The sequence below is a fragment of the Arachis hypogaea genome, chromosome 14 (assembly GCF_003086295.3).
Source record: "Arachis hypogaea cultivar Tifrunner chromosome 14, arahy.Tifrunner.gnm2.J5K5, whole genome shotgun sequence".
NCBI lineage: Eukaryota > Viridiplantae > Streptophyta > Magnoliopsida > Fabales > Fabaceae > Arachis > Arachis hypogaea.
The window spans coordinates 35,846,973-35,868,152 of record NC_092049.1 but is presented as its reverse complement, the minus strand read 5'-3'; positions in this window follow the sequence as shown (position 1 = coordinate 35,868,152).

Sequence of the window (21,180 nt, the reverse complement as noted above, 5' to 3'; positions counted from 1 at the left end):
TAGGTTGCATTTCATACATTCTACCATTCCTCTTCACTCCTTTATAGCTTCTCTTGAGCTTAGCATGAGGACATGCTAATGTTTAAGTGTGGAGAGATTGATAAACTACTATTTTATGGTTTATCTTGTGCTCAATTGAGTGGTTTTTATCAAGTCTTTGCACACTTATTCATACTAATTGCATGGTTTTACATTTTCCTTCCTAATCTTATGCTATGATTGAAAACATGTTTCCTGGGCCTTTAAATTACCAAATATTAATTCTCCCTTTATACCATTCGATGCCTTGATATGTGTGTTAAGTAATTTCAGGATTTATAAGGCAGGAATGGCTTAGAGGATGGAAAGGAAGCATGCAAAAGGGGAAGGAATACAAGAAACTGAAGGAATTGCTAAGTTGTCCAGCCTGACCTCTTCATACTAAATCGACCATAACGTGAGCTACAAACGTCCAAATGAGATGGTTCCAATTGTGTTGAAAAGCTAACATCCAGGGCTTCGCAACGATATATAATTTTTTATAGCTGCTCTAAAGATAGGCGACGCGCACGCGTGACCTGATGAAAATTCAATCCACGCGTACGCGTGGACGATGCGAACGCGTGACTTTGCCGCGTACTGGACGTATCAGAAATCACTGGGGGTGATTTCTGGGCTGTTTTTGACCCAGTTTTTGGCCTAGAAAACACAGATTAGAGGCTATAAAGTGGGGGAATCAATCATTCATTGAAGACAGACAATTTTAGATTTTAGATGTAGTTTTTTAGAGAGAGAGGTTCTCTCCTCTCTCTTAGATTTTAGGATTAGGATTTCTTCATTTTCTCAATTCCAGGTTTAATGTTCCTTTAATTTGAATTCTCTGCTACTTTTATTTATTCTATTATTTTAGTTTGTTTATTTTCCCAATATTGGTTTATGAACTCCATGTTAGAATTGATTTTCTTAATTAATACAAATTGAGGTATTTCAGAATTATGATTGCTTTTCTTCTATTTATGTTATTAATGCTTCCAATTTAATTTAGATTTTCCCCCTTTGCTTTGGTTGAGTGATTGGTGACACTTGAGTTATCAAACTCAGCTGTTGATTGAAAATTGGAATTTGCTTATTGATTTGGATCCCTCTAAAGCTAGTCTTTCCACAGGAGTTGACTAGGATTTGAGGAATTAAATTAATTAGTCCACTTGACTTTCCTTTATTTAGTAAGGGTTAACTAAGTGGGAGCAATAAACAATTCTCATCACACTTGATAAGGATAACTAGGATGGGATTTCCAGTTCTTATACCTTGTAATGGTTTTCATGATTATTAATTTACTTTATTGCTAATTTATTTTCCTGTTCCTTATTTCAAAAACCCCAAAAATATATCTTTTTCCATAACCAATAATAAATCATACTACCCTGCAATTCCTTGAGAGACGACCCGAGGTTTGAATACTTTGGTTATAAATTTTACTGGGTTTGTTATTGTGACAACCAAAGTTTCTGTACAAAAGGATTCTCTGTTGGTTTTGAAACTATATTTACAACGAGTACTTATTTATTTGTGAAATTCTTTACTAGCAGAAATCCAGATCGTCAACCGGCCTCAACATAAAGCACCAATTCACCTCGGTGGAACACCCTCAAGCCAATGGACAAGCTGATGATAAGATTACGGCCAGTCTAGATTTTATCAACAAAGATCATGTCATAGTATAGTCCTAGACCGACATATAACCCTATTGTCAAATTTTGATTTGGTTGTCACAAAGTCAACCTCAATATAAAGTAACAGAGAGTATTGGTCTCGGGTCGTCCTCAAAAGAATGGACAAATATGTGCATCAATATTAGTTAGAATTCCGGGGTTGGGAGTCATAAACAAGAATTTAAACTACTAAACTTAACATGCAAGAAATCTTAAAGTGTAAGAAACTAAATCAAAGCAACTAAAACCAAGTATCAGTAATTTCAATCTAGCGAGGGAACATATAAATCTACCTCTATTCTAGAACTAAGTAAACAACTAAACTAACTATAACAAGAATCAAGCAATTGGGATTTTTGGGTTTCAAATATGAATACTAAAAGGAACTCTTGGCTAGGCATGGGGATTGGGGTCACCATCCTTGTCTAATAACCATATCTTGATAATTATGAGGAACCAAGCTCATTAAGTCTACTTCAACACCCGAAGTACGTACAATGTCTACTTCAACGCTTGAAGTACGTCAAATGGCTTGATCAATCTCAACTCATAAGTTCCAATCCAACTACTAATTGGCTTAGTAGTAGGTTGGTGTCAATGGGTATCAATTTGACCACTAGGATTCTCAAATCACCAAATTAAATCAATTAGACTCAATGACTCAAGTTCACCCAATCCCCTTAGCCTAGGCCAAGAGTATAGAAAACTACTCCATAATCAAAGAAAACATTTCATCAAACACAAGGTATGCATTAACAAAAGACATATTCAAATTGTAAATTAATTGAAAATCACAAATACCCACTAACAATTATCAATAGAAAACAACCCAAATAACACTATCAATCATAGAAAACATCAATGCACTAATAGAAATCCAAGATCCACAAAGTTCATAAAATGAGAAGAAAAAGGGAAATAACAAGAGAGTACAAATTCAACACAAGATCTAAACAAGATTATAACTAGAGAACTCAAATTAAGTAATTGAAACTAGAATTAACAAGACCCAATTTAGAATTTCAACAAAGGAAGATAAAAAATAAACTAAATCTAGAGAGAAGTAAGAGTTTCTCTCTCTAGAAAATAAGAACCAAAAGCTAACTAAAACTATGTATATTGTGTGTATGATTGGATCCCCCCTTTCCCCTTTAGTTCCTTGGGTCTTTTCCATGCAGAATTGAGCTAAGATTAGGCCTGGAGCCTCTCAGAAATCACCAGCCATGATTTCATTAATGATGTCACATGCTAGGCGTCACGCGTGCGCATCGGCCACGCGTGTGCGTCATCTGAGTTTTGCGAGCCATGCGTACGCGTCGAGCATGCATACGTGTTGGTCACTACTGCGCCAATCCACGCGTGTGCGTCGCCTTCAGTTCTCCAAAGCTTCATTCTTCATGTCCCTTCCACTTGTGCATGCTTCCTTTCCATCTTCTAGATCATTATTGCCCTATAGATCTTGAATCCACTTAACAAACACATCACGGCATCGAATGGTAATAGAAGAGGATTAAAATATAGCATTTTTAAGGTTAAAGAAGCATGTTTTAAACCATGAAGTGAAATTAGGAAGGAAACACAAAACCATGCATCTTATATGAATAAGTGCGGAAAATATTGATAAAAACCTCCAAATTCTACACAAGAAAAACCACAAAATTGGGGTTTATCACAAGCCGAAGTCGCAAACAAAGTCATACTAGCTGGGTTGAAGCGTCGACTACAAGATGCAAAGGGGGCATGGACAAATGAGCTTTCTCAAGTCTTATGGGCATATCAGACAACTTCTCATTCCACAACAGGGGAGTCGTCTTTCTGACTTGCTTATGGAGTAGAAGCCATGATTTCTATAGAGATCGTTGAAGAATTACCAAGGGTTATATTCTACAATGAAGGGGTTAATACCCAAGCACAAAAGGAAGAGCTTGACCTCCTCCCAGAAGTCTGAGAACAAGCTCGGATCAAAGAGGAAGCTCGGATCAAAGAGGAAGTACTAAAACAAAGGATGACCCTAAGGTATAGTCAGAAAGCAATCAAAAGAAGCTTGATACACGCCAAACACCGGTTCAGAATTTCTTCTCAATAAAAGAGTCGCTTCGTTGCAAGTATAGTTTCAAACCAACAATTGACCCGCAACAGAGTTTAATTTTGTTTGTCACGAATGCAAACCAATAAAAACTGAGAGTATTAGATCTCGGGTCGTCTCTCAAAGGAATTGCAGTGAGGTGTGCATATTATTGGTTATGATATTTAGGAGGGTGGTTTGCGAATAAAGAAGTGAGAAATTAAATGGCAAGAAATTTAAAGCAAACAACTAAAGATAGCAAATACCAAAGAGGCATTCATGGCAAGGATTGAGAATCAAGGTTTTCTATCCTAGTCATTAATCATAACACAATAATTACTAAGAGTTAAGCCTATTACATTATCCCCATATTGAGAGAAAGTCAAATAAATTTAGTTAATCCCAACCCATAAGTAGCATCAATGGAAACAAGATTAACTAATAACTCTAGATCACCAACATATATAAGTTAGGTATTAATGACTCAAGATTTCCAAGCTTCTCTTTCCAAGCCAAGAATGCTAAAAAATCTACTCTAAAACTAAGCCAAGCATTTTATCAAACACTTGGTGTGTATAAAAATAAAAGCATAATAAAATACATGAATAATAAAGTCTAAAGCTACCAAATACAAGAAAATAACAATAATAACTCAATTAAACACCAATAAATATAAAAACATCAAATTGCATTAAAAAAATTAAAAGTAACAAAGTTTCGTTAAACTAAAAGTGACATAAATGAGAGATTAACAAGAGAAACTAAGAGAATTAAGATAATAGAGCATGGAAATATAAATGAAACTAGATCAAAGTAAGAATTAAAACCTAAATCTAAGAGAGATTAACCTAAATTTACCCTAAATTCTAGAGAAGATGGAGCTTCTCTCACTAGAAAATAACCTAAAACATGGTTCCTAAGCTACACTAATTGCTCCCCCTTGTTCCTTCTTGAATTTGGCCTCAAATACTTCAGAAATGAGTTGGATTTGGGCTTGAATGAGCTCAGAAATGGCCAGCCATGTTTTCTTTATGTGAGTCACGTGCCGAGTGTCACGCGTACGCGCCATTCACATGTACGCATGGCCTGGCGAAATCTCCACTCGCGCGTACATGTGAGGCATGCGTACGCGTGACCATGAATTCCACCAAATCCTCATTTCTTCATGAATTCTCTACCAAATCCTAAAATCGGGGTTTATCAACCTTCCTACACTTAAACAATAGCATGTCCCCATGCTAAACTCAATAAAGACAAGAAATGGGTATCAACATTTATTCAATGTAAACTACCTGCATGTAATTTATCTAAATGCATGCAACTACTTAGTCAAAATAAATCAATTTCCAAGAATACATATATGAACATAAGGGCTAAAGCAATCACAATCAAATCAAATCCAACAATTGATTAGAGTTCTTAGAAAAGAATTTACAAACTTGAAAGATAAGAGATAATCGCATGTTGAGACATAGAATCGAGCAATCAAACCCCTCACCGGATGTGTATACGCTCTAGTCGCTCAAGTGTTTAGGGTTGATTCACTCAATTCTCCTCTAATCATGCTTTCTGAGATTTAATTTTCATCTAACAATCAACAATTATTCAATGCATAGATACAATTATCATTAGGACTTTCCACAAGGTTGTAATGGGGCTAGGGTAAAGGTAAGGATGCATATGGTCAAGTAAGCTTGAAATTTGAATCTTTGATTAACTTAAACTTTCACCTAACACATATAACAACCTATATAATTTAAATGCAAACCTAACTACGCATTATTCACTTTTTCACACACTTACGCATTCTCTTTTTTAATCACAACACATATGCATTGTTATTATTACTTTTCTTGGGGCATTTTGTCCTATTTTTATTGCTTTCCTTTTTCTCTTTTTTTTTTTTCATTTTCCTTCTTTTTATATTTTTCAATAACATAATATATACAAAAAGATTAATGCATATGGTTCAACATTCAATACATGAGTATGTACCCAACTTCCAAGATTTTAATGAAAACTCAAAAATACACTTTTATCTCAACCAATGTTCCCAAACTTTCCACGCTTAAATGATACACACTCTCACTAGTCTAAACTAATAAAAAATCTAAATTAAGGATATTTATTATTTTTCACTTAGGGATAGTGATGTGCTAAAAGTAAAAACAAAATGGATTAAACAGGTTCAAAATTGGTTAACAAAGGTGGATAAAAGGGTAAGGCCATTTAGGTAAGTGAGCTCAAATGAAATAAAGGCCTCAATCATATAAATGCATTCATACACAAAATAATAGACATAAAGAATCAAACAAATCAAAGATTAAAATCACAGAGAGAGAATAATAAATAAGAAGAAAAATAGTGGTTATATGATACAACCACACAATTAGGCTAAAAAACTCACAAGCATATGTGTGCTTAGCTCAAAAACATGTTCCACAGTATATAATTCAAACAAGTTCAATGAAAAATTTTTACTCAAATCAATTGGGTGCCCTATAGATAAATTTCTTGGAAAATTTTATTATTTTGACTAAGCTTATTTTATATATATATATAAACCCTAAACCCTAAACCCTAAATATATATATATGCAAACCAAGAAAATACAACTAAAATTCTAAAAGACATGGTAATAACAGAAAAATTAAAATGTGAAAGTGTTGAGATTAGAATTTTTTTTCACCCAAGATTGGCCGATTGGTCGGACGACCTCCCCACACTTAAAAGTTTGCACCGTCCTCGGTGCATTCAGAGATGAGTAAGGGGGTACGGCGACTACACAGATTGCCACCTTCAGCTGGTGGATCAACCGGCTGCTGCATGTTCTTTATTCTACTTTCCTTTTTACTTATGGTGAATCATCCTGCAAGATAAAAAATAGGATAGTAAGACGAGTAAATGCAAAAGTAAGGAAGCATAGATTGTTGAAATGAGGTGATAATCACTAAAATGAAGTGAGTGAATTAGTGCGTGACATAGATGAAAACAAGTGTGTGAATTCTAAGTTGTACACGGTTTAGAACACACACTACCTTTTAAAAGCTATGTCACAACTACACAAAAGAAGTATGCACTTCACTCATTTTAGTGTGCTTGATATACTTTAAAGAAAACTTGTAGGTTAAGACAAACAAACAAGTAATAAGGAAGCATGAAAGCATTCAAGCAATAATTAAGCAATTGTAAAATGGATAATGAATGAACATTGGTTGATGTGCAAGAAAACTTAATGGACCAAATGAAATATAAAATTCACACATCAATCATTGATACACTTTGAAGTTTATTTCCCATCACCTAATTGACATAGAGGGTGGAACATGGGTGCTATGCAACTTAGGAAAATAGAGATAGAAGTTGAAATCTATCACATAGCAAGCATGGTCCACAAAGCTTAGAAAGATAAAAAAGATGTCACTAGGCAAGCTTACGATCTAATTTTACAATTCCTAAATCTCAACGCATGAACTAGGTGATGTAAATAGAAATCAATCATAAACAAGCATTACCTAACAAAAAAATGCATCAACTACATACAATTGCCTCGTCATGGTTAAAGAATTTAAATCACATGGTGGATAAAATATGTAATTCAAAAGATTTAGAGTGCTTTGAAGGCAATTCACAAGTACTTGGTATGCACAATTGTCCAACATTCAAAATTCAATACCAAGCAACAAAGTATAACCTCAATAACAATCCAATAATGAATAGTCTCAACAACGGTGCTAAAATAGCATCATGCCAATAATAAGCAGCAATATCTCAATAAAATTGGCAAATCAAATTAACAATCCAACACTTATCACCAAAATCTAAACTATCCTAACCACCTAATCTACTAAAACAAAACTAACTAACTAACTAATGGAGATGGTGGTAGATGGTGAATGATGATGAAGTCGGAGAGAAAAGAAGAGAAGAGAAAAGGAGAAAAAAATAGAGAGAAGAGAAGAAAATAAGAGTATGTGAATAGGGGATGGTCACACGTACGCGAAATGTCACACGTACGCGTGACATGGAAAAACCCACGCATACGAGTGAGGTGCAGTCGTGTCCATTACATAGTTTTCGCATGGTCCTGGCACAACTCTCTGTCCAAGCCATGCGGTGGCACAGTCCATGCACAGTGGACGCATGGTTAGATTGAGGTGTCACGCGTACGTGTCGAGTAAGCGTACGCGTGACTCTCTTGTTTCCTTTTTTTAGCAATCTAAACACCTAAAAAGTTACCAAAACACTACTAAACCTTATTAAACATACTAAAAAATCAAACAAACTTAACAAAACTAAAAGAACGTGGAATTTAAAGTTATTTACCAATATATACTAAAAGAAAAAAGTGAAAAGATGTTACCATGGTGGAGTGTCTCTCACCTAGTACTTTTATTTATAGTCCTTAAGCTGGACATTTTGGAGAGCTTTAATTAAGGAGGATTGTGCTTGAATTCATCCTTGAACTTCCACCAATGCTTTGACTTCCATTGATTGTCAAAATTTTCAATCAAATGCACCAAACTTTGATGAAGTTCCACATAAGTCAAGAGCTCCAAAATTGATCCTCATCTTTTAATCCGAGATCTCAAACCTTGTTTTCACACCCGTCTTCAAGTTGACTCTTGTGATTTCACTCGGGTGACAAGCAAGCAAAATTCTCATTTGAACACCAAAACATCCTCCTAGGCCCAATCAATTGAGAACTACACCAACCCTTGCACTTAGACCTTGAGGGACTTCAACCACTTGATAAGCTTCTTCCAATTCAACCTCTTCTTCACCAATTTCTTCAAACTCTTCCTCATCACTCAAGTCATAAACTGGACGTTGAGTAAAATCTACCTCAACATCAAATTCAAATTCAATAGGGAAGGATTCATCAAGCTCAAAGGGATCATATATTGATGCGAAATCATCATCAATAGGAGGACTTGTTGCTTGCCCCATTTCTTCCAATTCTACATTCACAATATGCTTTGGAGGTTATGCACTATCCTCCTCAAGATTACTTTCAAACTCCATGAAAGAAGGCTCTACAACTTTAGATTCCTCTGTGCATTCAATATCTCCTAAATCTTCAACCAATTCTTTCGGCTCAATTATCTCAACTTCCTCCTCTTGTTGCAATTCTTGCTTCGACTTCTCTTTTCACCTTGAAGCTCTAAGTTCTCTTTCTCATTACACTCCTCAGTTAGTCCTCCATATTCATCAATGGGAGTGTCTTGATTGCATGAGCACAATGAGATTAAGTGCTTCACCAGTTCGGCTATAGTAGCCATCTTTTGGAGGTCTTCTTCTTGCCTTTGTAGAATGGAAAGAAGCTCTCTTTGTTCTTGCATTAAAGGTTGGAGAACTTCATCCAATGAAGGCAGTGGTGGAAGAGAGGGTTCATTATTTTGGAGAAAGGTGTCATAGTTAGAATGTGGTTCCTCGTGGTGAGTGTGTTGAGGTGGTGTATGTGAAATTTGTGATTTTTGGGAGTATTGGTGTTGGAATGGTGGTGGCTCTAAGTATGGTTCATATGGCTCGTATGGTTATTGGTATGGTGGGTATGTGTTAGGATCATATGGAGGTGTTTGGTGGTATTGGACTTGTGGGTAAGGTTGACAACAATGTTGAGGAGTTAGTTCATAATTGTGTACATTATGGGGGTGGATTGTAACCATAAGAGACCGGAGGAGGTTGTTGCCATGAAGGTTGAATAGGCTCCTCCCTAACTTGATTTCCAATCCCATAATGTGATCCCTCGTTGAAACTTTCATTCTCTACAATATAATTGTAACCAAAATCATAGCCAAAGGGATGAGAATTCATAGTGAAAAGAGAAAACAAAAACAAAAACTATTAAGAAAAAAAGAGAAAAAATCCTAAATACTAACTCAAACAAGCAAACAAATAAAGAGAAAACTTGATACAATAAAACCAATAACAAGCACACATTGCAATTCCCGGACAATGGCGCCAAAAACTTAATACACGGCAAACGTCGGTTCGGAATTTCTTCTCAATAAAAGAATCGTTTAGTTGCAAGTATAGTTCCAAACTAACAATTGACCCACATCAGAGTTTAATTTTGTTTGTCACGAATGCAAACTAATAAAAACTGAGAGTATTAGATCCTGGGTCATCTCTCAAAGGAATTGCAATGAGGTGTGCATATTATCGGTTATAAGGTTCAACAGGGGGTGGTTTGCGGATAAAGAAGCAAGAAATTAAATGGCAAGAAATTAAATGGCAAGAAATTTAAAGCAAACAACTAAAGATAGAAAACACCAAAGAGGCATCCATGGCAAGGATTGAGAATCAAGGTTTTCTATCCTACTCATTAACATAACACAATAATTACCAAGAGTTAAGCCTATTACATTATCCCCATATTGAGAGAAAGTCAAATAGGCCTAGTTAATCCCAACCCATAAGTAGCATCAATGGAAACAAGATTAACTAACAACTCTAGATCACCAACATAAGTTAGGTATTAAGGACTCAAGATTACCAAGCTTCTCTTTCCAAGCCAAGAACGCTAAAAAATCTACTCTAAAACTAAGCCAAGTATTTTATCAAACACTTGGTGTGCATAAAAAAAAACATAATAAATTGCATGAATAATAAAATCTAAAGCTAACAAATACAAGAAAATAACAATAACAACTCAATTAAACACCAATAAACATAAAAACATCAAATTGCATTAAATAAAATTAAAATTAACAAAGGTTCATGAAACTAAAAGTGACATAAATAAGAGATTAACAAGAAAAACTAAGAGAATTAAGACAATAGAGCATGAAAATATAAATAAAACTAGATCAAAGCAAGAATTAAAACCTAAATCTAAAAGAGATTAACCTAAATCTACCCTAAATTCTAGAGAGAAAAGGGAGCTTCTCTCTCTAGAAATTAACCTAAAACATGGTTCCTAAGCTACACTAATTGCTCCCCCCCCCCTCTTGTTCCTTCTTGAATTTGGCCTCAAATATTTCAGAAATGAGTTGGATTTGGGTTGAATGAGCTCAGAAATTGTTAGCCACATTTTCTTTAAGTGAGTCATGTGCCGAGTGTCACGCGTACATGCCATGTCACGCGTACGCGTGGCCTGATGAAATCTCCACTCACGTGTACGCGTGGCCATGAATTCCACCAAATCCTTATTTCTTCATGAATTCTCCACTTTGCATGCTTTTTCTTCACTTCTTCAATCTAATCTTTGCTTTCTAAGCCTGAAATCACTTAACAAACACATCAAGGCATCAAATGAAATTAAAAAAATTAAATTTAGCAATTTAAGAGCCTAAAAAACATGTTTTTAATCTTAAGCGCAATTTAGGAGAAATTCACAAAACCATGCTATTTCATTGAATAAATCTAAGATAAGTTGATAAAATCACTAAATTCAACACAAGATAAACCCTAAAATTGGGGTTCATCAAAGCTTCATCACAAACGACCTTATACTGATCCAAAATGACATTGAGATTCAAAAGTCGGGCAAAGGAAAGCTAGCTGCAAACTAGAAAGGACCCAACAAGATTATTGAAGTCTTAGGGAAAGGTTACTACAAAGTGTCCGACCTACAAGGAAGGGAACTCTCGAGGTCATGGCACGCGTGTAATTTAAAGAAGTACTATAGTTAGGTAGTGCACCTTGTTCCCTAGTGTACTCTTTTTCCCGACCTTAAGATTTTTTCCCAAGAAGGATTTTTTTTCTGATGAGGGTTTTAACGAGGTACCATAACAAGGGTTAAGAGTCGTCCAAGTCCTAAGTAGCAAATTTATGTAAAGGAATTTTTTTATTTGTCAATGATAAATCCACTTCTTTCTTAAAAGTTTCCTATAAAAACGTATTAATTTAAACTCGACAAACTGCGAAAATCGTTGCCCGACCAAGAATGGTCGACAAGATGAAGCGACGAGGTACAAATTAATGTAAGAATTTATGTAAGCAATTTGTAATACCGACCTCAAAATCAAGGTGGAATAAAAACAAAGTGTAAAAGTAACTTGACAAAGTCCGATTACATGAAGTCGGAACTTACAAAGGAAATCACTATACCGACCTACTTCGCCGATATCATTTTTAACTTAGCAAGAAAATAGCATTAAAAGAACTAATTCAACAAAAGGCAATTGCTTAAAACCTATAATCATTTTGAAGAAAGGTTCTTAAAATAAAATTCCAAAAGTTGTTTAAACTACAAAAAAAGTAAGACCGTTCAGATAACTATGCAAAATGTTCATCAAAAGACCCACATATCGGGCCATTCAAACTATGAAAATTAAGGAATATCACAAAGGATTGAGCTCGTCGCCAATAACAACATCTTCGGTGCAGGCAAAAGGAGTCGGGTCATACTCAGAAATTGGCACAGCTGGAATAGGACCAGTCGGCGAAGGAGGGATCTCGACACTAACGACCTCGGGAAGAACCTCGGGATTCTGGGAAGTCTGACTGACCTCTGCACCTAAAGCCTTTGGGTCAGGCAGAGGAACCTCTTCATCATCCTTGGAAGCCGGATGATCTTTTCATCTACCACAATATTATCCTGGCTGAACAGGAAAAGGTCCGCCTCGGGAGCAATGACTTGGATTTGGGCCTTCAGATTTGCAAATATCTTGTCCATTCCCTCAGCCACAGACTCCTCAAGCACCGCATATCTGTCCCGAGCCTTAGCTAGCTCATCCTTGAGGTTAAGCCTCTCCCCGAAAGTATGGGTATAACTTTCTTCCGCCTTCTTCCTTAGCCCTTCCAATATAGCCAAGGCCGCCTCTGCTTGCTTTATGTTGGCCTGGGCTTTACCCATGTCAGACATCAACACATCCCTCTCCTCCTCAAGCTCCTTCTTTATCTCCTTAAGGGAAACCACCTTGGCCTGAGCAGCCACCAAGGAGCTGTAGGTGGCGCTAAGGGGAGTTTTCTCCAACTCTCTGGCCAAGGCTGCACACACGCTTGCCGTACGAATTCCAGCTCGGGCCAGGAGATGAAGATGGTTTTTGATGGACATGTCATTCATGCTAATGTGGCTATGAGGAAGAATGATCTTCTCACTCTACGCAAGTCCGTCAAAACCCTTGTCATAGATGCTCTCCAACTCTGTAGTCTTCTGTCTTTTAGGATGCAGTTCGGAGTAGGAAGAAGGAGAAGGGCGGGCCGCAGCACTATTTGAGGTAGGAAGGGGAGGATTCGAACGAGACAGAGGGACATGTATAATCTTTTGAGAGAATGAAGTACCTGAGTCTGACTTTGTAGGTGAAGGTCGGGAAACAATATCGCTAGCTTCCTTTAATTGAATACCCCGAGCCACAACATTCTTTCTAGTGACCCGAAGTATCTTCATGGCAGCAAATTTAGGAGCCATTCTTTCTGCAACACCAAAGTAAAGACACATTAGTCATCAACACAAACTTACAACCAAAATTCATAAGCAAAAAGGAAAAGAGAGCTGCCTATCTCGGACCTAAGAATTTTTTGGTGTCCAAATAAGGAGTTCGACCCGAACACTCTTGAAATCAACCAACTACACTCTTCTCGAGTTCATCTAAATCATCTATATTATACTTGGCTATTACTGGTTTTTCTTCCCAATACAATGGGAAACTAGGTTCATCATTCTCGTCAAGGAAGAAAGGTCGGGCATCCTCAACAGCTCGGATTTTGAAAAGGTAATTTTTAAAATCATGAAAAGACTCGTCGAAAATAGAAAAAACCTTTCTACCCTGAACAGCATGAAAGGAGAGCCAACCTATCTTTTTTGAACTAAAAACTTTGTTTAGAACAAAGAGGTAAAAGAAAGCTTTTAGGAAAGGTAAGACATCAAGTTCCCGACAAAGAAGTTGGTATATTTTTAGAAAATCCCACAAATTAGGGTGAAGTTGGAAAGTTGCGACATTGCAAGTCTAGAGGACATTGATTTCAAAGTCCGAAAAAGGAAGCCTAACATCTAATTTAGAGAAAAAAAAACAGTCATAAGCATAAAAGAAATAACGCTCGAACCTATCTAGTGGGGGAAAATACACCCTCTCCTTGAGGTCAGCTACCACTATCTCATAGTTTCACTCATCTTTCCGGTTTTCACACAACCTATGGTGCCTACAAAAAGTTTTGGTATACTCTCTATTAATAACAGGGACAGGAGTAAGAATAGTAATATCTACCTAGGTTAAGTAAGAGGAAACTTTGGTCGACATGTGGTAAATTGCAGAGCGAGAGTCACAAAGAAGTCGAACACCAAACAAAAGAAATCGGATTTTCAACAAACAGTGTGAAAAATACGATTTCAATAGGTTTTTTTCACAAGAAAATTCAAGAATTAGAAATGTCGTCACTTCTAAACTAGAAAAAGCAACGCCATTTGGGGACAACACAATTATAATCCATAACAACAAAACAGCAACAATTTTCAATAAATTTCAAGACACAACAAATATCGACAATGTAAAAAGGAAAAGCAAAAGTCTCCATCAATATTTCAAAATCACTACTCAAAGTATCATTCAAAATAAGGAAATACAAGTGCTACCCAGAACAAATCAAAAGCGACAAACAAAGAAAAATGGGCAAAAGCACCAACCTTGATAAAACGCAGAAATAAAGAGGGCTCGTCAAACAGCAAGAAAACTCAAACGTTCCTCTTCGAAGTGCAAAGAAATATTCAAAAGATTCAAGATGGAGAAATCTTGAACTAGAACGTTGTTATGAAGTAAGAACAAGGGAAGAAGAGTGAAGGGTTTCTTCTTTTAATGAAGGAAACGAAGCAAAGAGAGCATTTTCAGACATGGAAAAGAGAAAAGAAGGAAGGCGCGAAGTTTTTATAAGAAACAAGGGGCAAAAAAGACATTTTGCACCCCTCTTTAAAGCCACGCGTGGATCCCCAGAAAATTGCCGCGTAACGTTTGCCATATCGCTAAAGTAGCAACGTTCAAAAATTTGAAACACGTCGAGTATCCGATCTCATAAAGGCGGCGTACCCGACGCTTGAACCCGACCTCATGAAAGCTCAGACTCAAGTAGGGGCACTATTCATACCTTGGCCCAAAATAAAGCTAGGCCCATTAAGTATAAGGGCCCATCAAGGGTGGCCTCCTTTGTTTACCCGACCTCCTAAGAGGTCGGACATGACAAGAAGGTCCAGTTTTATTTATCCAAATACGTAACTGTCTCCCCGAATCTTTTCAACTATCTCTTTCTCCACTAAAAGATAGATTCCAATAAATTCCCAAGATAAAGGGAACGGTCATTCCCCAACAAATGTAGAACTACTTCAAAAGGTGGTTATCGACTCTACTATAAATACACTAACACCCCTCAAGTATATTCACGTTCCAATCTACTAAAAACTTGTCTAAAGCCTTTGCTAACTTAAGTATCGGAGTCTCTTGCAGGTACCACCCCTACCTCCTCATGAAGAACTCGGATGGCGACACCTCGGCACCAGCACAAGTCAAAAGCTGCCTCAGAAGGAGTCTAGACCTCACGTTCAGGCCCAAATCACCGTTTCAGGTAATCCTCGGAACACCCTTAATAACTAAATTTTCAAAAAATTTAGGACTAATCCAGTAATAATGCATGACAATTATCTTTGGTTTACTTTTGTTGATGATTGTTCTTATAAAATTGTTGTTAAATTGATCCTAAGTTTTTTGAAAAATTAGCTATCAGGGATATATTTGAAGCAAATAAAAAATTTGTAGAACAAAATTGAAACAAAATAAAACTTTGGAGTATTTTAAAATTTTTAATAAATTTCAAAAATTAAAAATATATTTTACCCTAAAATAAAACTTGATGCTTGTAAAGATATAATATTTATTTTTTGGAGACTAAAAATGAAGAAAAAAAAGAAAAAAAAAAACAAAGAAAAAGCTAAATTAATTGATTGTTTTTATATCTAAACTAATAAGATGACGAAGCTTATATAATTTTCAATTATTCTCCACATACAAGTCATTTATACATACAAGTCTATACAAATAATTTACATTCACGCGCCCTGCACCACCTTCTTCTTCTCTTGACACTTCGTTTTCTTCTTCTTCTTCTCCTTCTTTTTCGTTATTTTTCTCTTTCGTTATCGTCGTCACCAACACCAACACCAACACCAACACCTCCTTCTCCTCCTCCTCCTCATCCTCCTTCTTTTCTCGTTGGACTTTCTTCTCCTTCTTCCTTTTCCTCCTTCTCCTCCATCATCTTCATCATCATGATCATCATTGTTATAGCATCGTAATCTTCTTCTTATACATATCGTCGTTATTGTTATTGTCATTATTGTTATCGTTATCGTAGAAATTTTGCCATATTGATGATGTTGCTTGATCCAAATTATTACCATAGAATTTTTGTCATAGAATTTTCTCAATTTGTGTAGTTGCATCAAATTTCGGGGTAAAACTAAGACATTTAGGTGTATTGTTTAAGAATTTTCGGTAGATTTGTACTGATAAATTCTGCATAATTCAAAACTCTTCCTCTTCCTCCTCCTCATCTTCTGCTGCTTCTTCTTCTTTTTTTTATCATCATCACCATCTTTTTCTTCTTTTTTTATTCATGTTTTCTTTCTTGTTTTACCTTCTCAAGTTTTTTCTTATTTTACTCTCTTAACAAGAATTAAAAAAAAATCAAACAAAGAAGAAGAAGAAACACATAATGCTGCAAAATTACTTGGAAGAGGATGAACTTACATTCATTCAACTAAAAGAAAGAAAGAAATAAGGAAAAAAGAAGAAGAAAAAAATGCAGCATTAGAGAAAATAATTTTGTGTAGTTGTAGCGAATTTCGGGGTAAAACTAAGACATTTAGGTATATTGTTTAAGAATTTTCGGTGAATTTGTACTGATAAATTCTGCATAATTCAAGGCTCTTCCTCTTCCTCCTCCTCATCTTCTTCTTCTTTCATTTATTGTTTTACCTTCTCAAGTTTCTTCTTGTTTTACTCTTTCTTAACAAGAATAAAAAAAATCAAACAAAGAAGAAGAAACACATAATGTTGCAAAATTACTTGGAAGAGGATGAACCTACATTCATTCAACTATAAAAAAGAAAGAAATAAGGAAAAAAAGAAGAATAAAAAATGAAGCATTAGAGAAAATATTTTTGTGTATTTGCAGCAAATTTTGCGGTAAAACTAAGACATTTAAGTGTATTATTTAAGAATTTTCGGTGGATTTGTACTGATAAATTCTGCATAATTAAAAGTTCTTCCTCTTTCTCCTCCTCATCTTCTGCTGCTGCTTCTTTTTTTTTATCATCATCACCATCTTCTTCTTCTTTTTCTTATTCATCTTTCATTTCTTATTTTACCTTCTCAAGTTTCTTCTTGTTTTAGCCTTTCTTAACAAGCATAAAAACAAAAAAAATCAAACAAAGAAGAAGAAGAAACACATAATGTTGTAAAATTACTTGAAAGAGGATGAACCTACATTCATTCAACTAAAAGAAAGAAAGAAATAAGGAAAAAAAAAGAAGAAGAAGAAAATATAGCTTTAAAGAAAATATTTCTGTGTAGTTGCAGTAAATTTAGGGTAAAACTAAGACATTTAGATGTATTGTTTAAGAATTTTTGGTGGATTTGTACTGATAAATTTTGTATAATTCAAAACTCTTCCTCTTCCTCCTCCCCATCTTCTGTTGTTTCATCTTCTTTTTATTATCATCGTCATCTTCTTCTTTTTTTTCTTATTCATCTTTTTTTTTGTTTTACCTTCTCAAGTTTCTTCTTGTTTTACTCTTTCTTAACAAGAATAAAAACAAAAAAAATCAAACAAAGAAGAAGAAGAAACACATAATGCTGCAAAATTACTTGGAAGAGGATGAACTTACATTCATTCAACTAAAAGAAAGAAAGAAATAAGAAAAAAAAGAAGAAAAAAATGCAGTATTAGAGAAAATTATTTTTTGTAGTTGCAACAAATTTCGGGGTAAAACTAAGACATTTAGGTGTATTGTTTAAGAATTTTCGATGGATTTGTACTGATAAATTATGCATAATTCAAAACTCTTCCTCTTTCTCCTCCTCGTCTTCTGCTGCTTGTTATTCATCTTTTCCTTCTTATTTTACCTTCTAAAAAAAATACATAATATTGTAAAATCAATAGAAAGAAGAGTAGAAAAAAAGTACAGCAACAACTGCAGCAATAAAAAGAACGACAAAGAGGATGAAACACGTGAAGAAGAAGAAGGAATGTGAAGAAAAAGGAGGAAGTATGTAAAGAAGAAGGAGAAAAAAGAGGAGGAGGAGAAACGCGATATACAAAAATTGGAGAAGGAACATCGTGATTTCATGCGCACGTTATGAAAGTGGATTTTGTTGAATTAGGGTTAACTTATATACCAAAAAGATTTGCATATGTAAAAGGGCGCTGTAATTTTATGCTTGGGTAATTTTTCAACCTAATTATCTACACTAATGTCCCGACAAAAGTTTATTATTCTTCATTGGGCAAGTTACCGCACTACTCAGACTTCGTTTGGTAAAGCTTTTACTTTTCAAAAGTAGCTTATAAAAGCTAACTTTTAAAAGATAGCTTTTTAAAAGTTGTAGTATTTATGTTTGGTAAATCAAATTAAAAATTGCTTTCAATAAATACAATACAAGCAACAATAATTACATTTGGTAAAATAGTTTTTAAAATTTAAAAATACTATAATAGACATAAATCTAAGCATTAAATTTAAAAATTAGTTAACATACGAGGTTATATTAGATTTTTAAATTTTGAAAAGTACAAGTCAATTTTGAAAAAGCTCTACCTAGATGCTTTCAAAAATATCATGATCTTTTAAAAGCTGCAAGTATAAGCATATAATTTTTTTTATTTACTAAACACAAAATGAAAAACTTGAATTTTTAAAAAGTACAAATACCTTTTCGAAAAACTTTACCAAATCAAGCTCCGTCAACATCTTCAATGCACATAACTTCTTTCTGCGTGTCGCCGTACCATTGGTTGCTGAAACCTAGCCAACTTAGCCACCATAAAACCAACCCCACGACTAGAGTGATTTAAAATTCCTCGGGAGCCAAGGCTCTCTGCTCGCCCCCATTTTCTTTCTTCATTATTTAGAAGATCAAAATATTTTTTTTTTGAAAGCAAATAGCTCAACACAATAGCAGTGGAGCACCAGAAGTTACCCAAGTCTCAAAAAAAAAAAAAAAAACAAAAACAAACCTAAAAAGTAAAAACAATAACCAAACTAAATCCGTTCCCATGTCATCTCCGGCATAGCCATCAACAACTAAAGGGATCACCACCGCTCCACTCGTTAGCACTATTTGAAGACATGTTGATAATTTCTTCAACTCCTTTGCTTTTTTGCTGAAAAATACGTCTATTCCTTTCCAACCATAAGTTCCAGACGATCGCGGAGAAGCACCTCAACCGGTGATTACGCTCTTCCAACCTCCTTGGTTCCTCTATCCAACTAATAAAGTGTTCTTTCATTGATCCCGGATAAGTCCAACGTCGGCCAAAAGCTAAGATCCAAGCGCTCCACACCTGCCAAGCAAATACACATCCTAGAAACAAGTGATGAATATCTTCCAACTCGTTGTTACAAAGAACACAAGTAACATCGTCCTGACTGATGATTCCAAACCGGCTCAACCTGTCCTTTGTATTCACTCTTCCTATTAGAACAAACCAAACAAACAGCTCCACTCTAGGTGGAACCAACCCCTTCCAAATAGTCCTGGTGAAGCTGTAGCTAGTTATCTCCTCTGGGATCAGTTCCTCCTGCATCACCTGCACAAATGAGTTAGTTGTAAAAATGCCTCGCCTATCATATTTCCACACCACTCTGTCCTCTCTGTTGTTAAGTAATTTCACAGGTCTCAAAGACTCATGCAAAGCACTCAGAAGTTCCAACTCCCATTGGAAGAGCTCTCTCCTCAATTGGAAATTCCAAATCCACTCAAACCCATCCCAAAAACCACACTCCCCTATAACAGATCCAACTTGGTTTGAAACAGAGAAGAGCCTCGGAAAACGATCCTTTAGAGATCCACCAACCAACCATACATCCTCCCAAAAACGAGTCCGACGTCCGTCACCAACCTCCATAGACAGGCCTGCGACCATCTTATCCCTTAAATGTTGGTTCCTAATTTGTAGCTGGCAAATATCCTTCCATGGTCCACCTCTAGCAGGCAGTTCTTGTGTCGATAGTGGCTCATTGGGATTCAGATTATGACAAGAACATACGACCTTTTTCCACAGTGGACACTCTTCCTTTGCAAATCGCCACCACCATTTGAACAACAGCGCTGTGTTACGAACCATAGCATCCCCAACTCCCAAGCCACCTAATTTCTTCGGCGCCTGTACCACTTCCCACTTTACTAATGCCATACCAGTTCTACCTTCTTCTGAACTCCATAGAAACCTCCTCTGAAGCGAAATCAATTTCTCAGCAACAGCTTTTGGCATCTTGAATAAGCTCAAATAGTATACTGGCAGACTGTTCAACACTGATTTAATAAGCACCAACTTGCCAGCTTTGTTCAGCACCTTAGCTTTCCACAAGCTGAGTTTCTCCTCCACCTTGTCTATTATAGGCCTCCATGTCTTCACCCTCCTTGGATTAGCTCCTAGAGGGATTCCAAGGTATTTCACTGGAAGGGCATCTCCTTTGCAGCCCAGCAAATTGCACATTCGCTCGACCCATTGCTCCTCACAATTAATTGGAATCAGGCTGGATTTATCAAAATTGATACTCAGACCTGACATCAACTCGAAGAATCGCAATAGCCTCTTGTAGTTCTTGATAGTCTCCTCTTCTGGTGGGCAAAAGAGGATAGTGTCATCAGCAAACTGAAGGTGTGATAATGCTACACTATCTCTACCAACTAGCAACGGCGCTATACGACCATTCCTCACTGCCTCTCCAATCATTCTGTGCAGCACATCCACAACCAGTACAAACAAGAATGGAGATAGAGGGTCGCCTTGTCTCAAACCTCTTTCCATGTTGAAAGGCTTAGACGGCGAGCCGTTTATCAACACCGACATAGATGCAGTAGCTACACACTCCATTACCCATGCTCTAAATAAATAAATTAATTCTAAATAATTTTGATTAATTTTAATTATTATAAAATCATTTTATCAAAATTAAAATAATAATTAATTCTAAATAAATAAATTGATACCATATGCCAACGTCAGATTGTTTGATCACAACTCCACATACTATCACAATGAATAAAGTCAATAATTGCTCGGTTACGTTTTTCATAAGAAGCGTACATATTTGAGTAAGCAAAGCAAAACCGAGATACGTGAATGAATGAAATCTGGGATATTACATCAATTTCAGCCATGAAGGTTGAATAAAGGCAAACAGAGATAAATTTGTTTAGTATTAAATAATATTATTAATATTTTTTCTTTATTTTATAAAAGATTAATTTAATGTATTTACAGTGT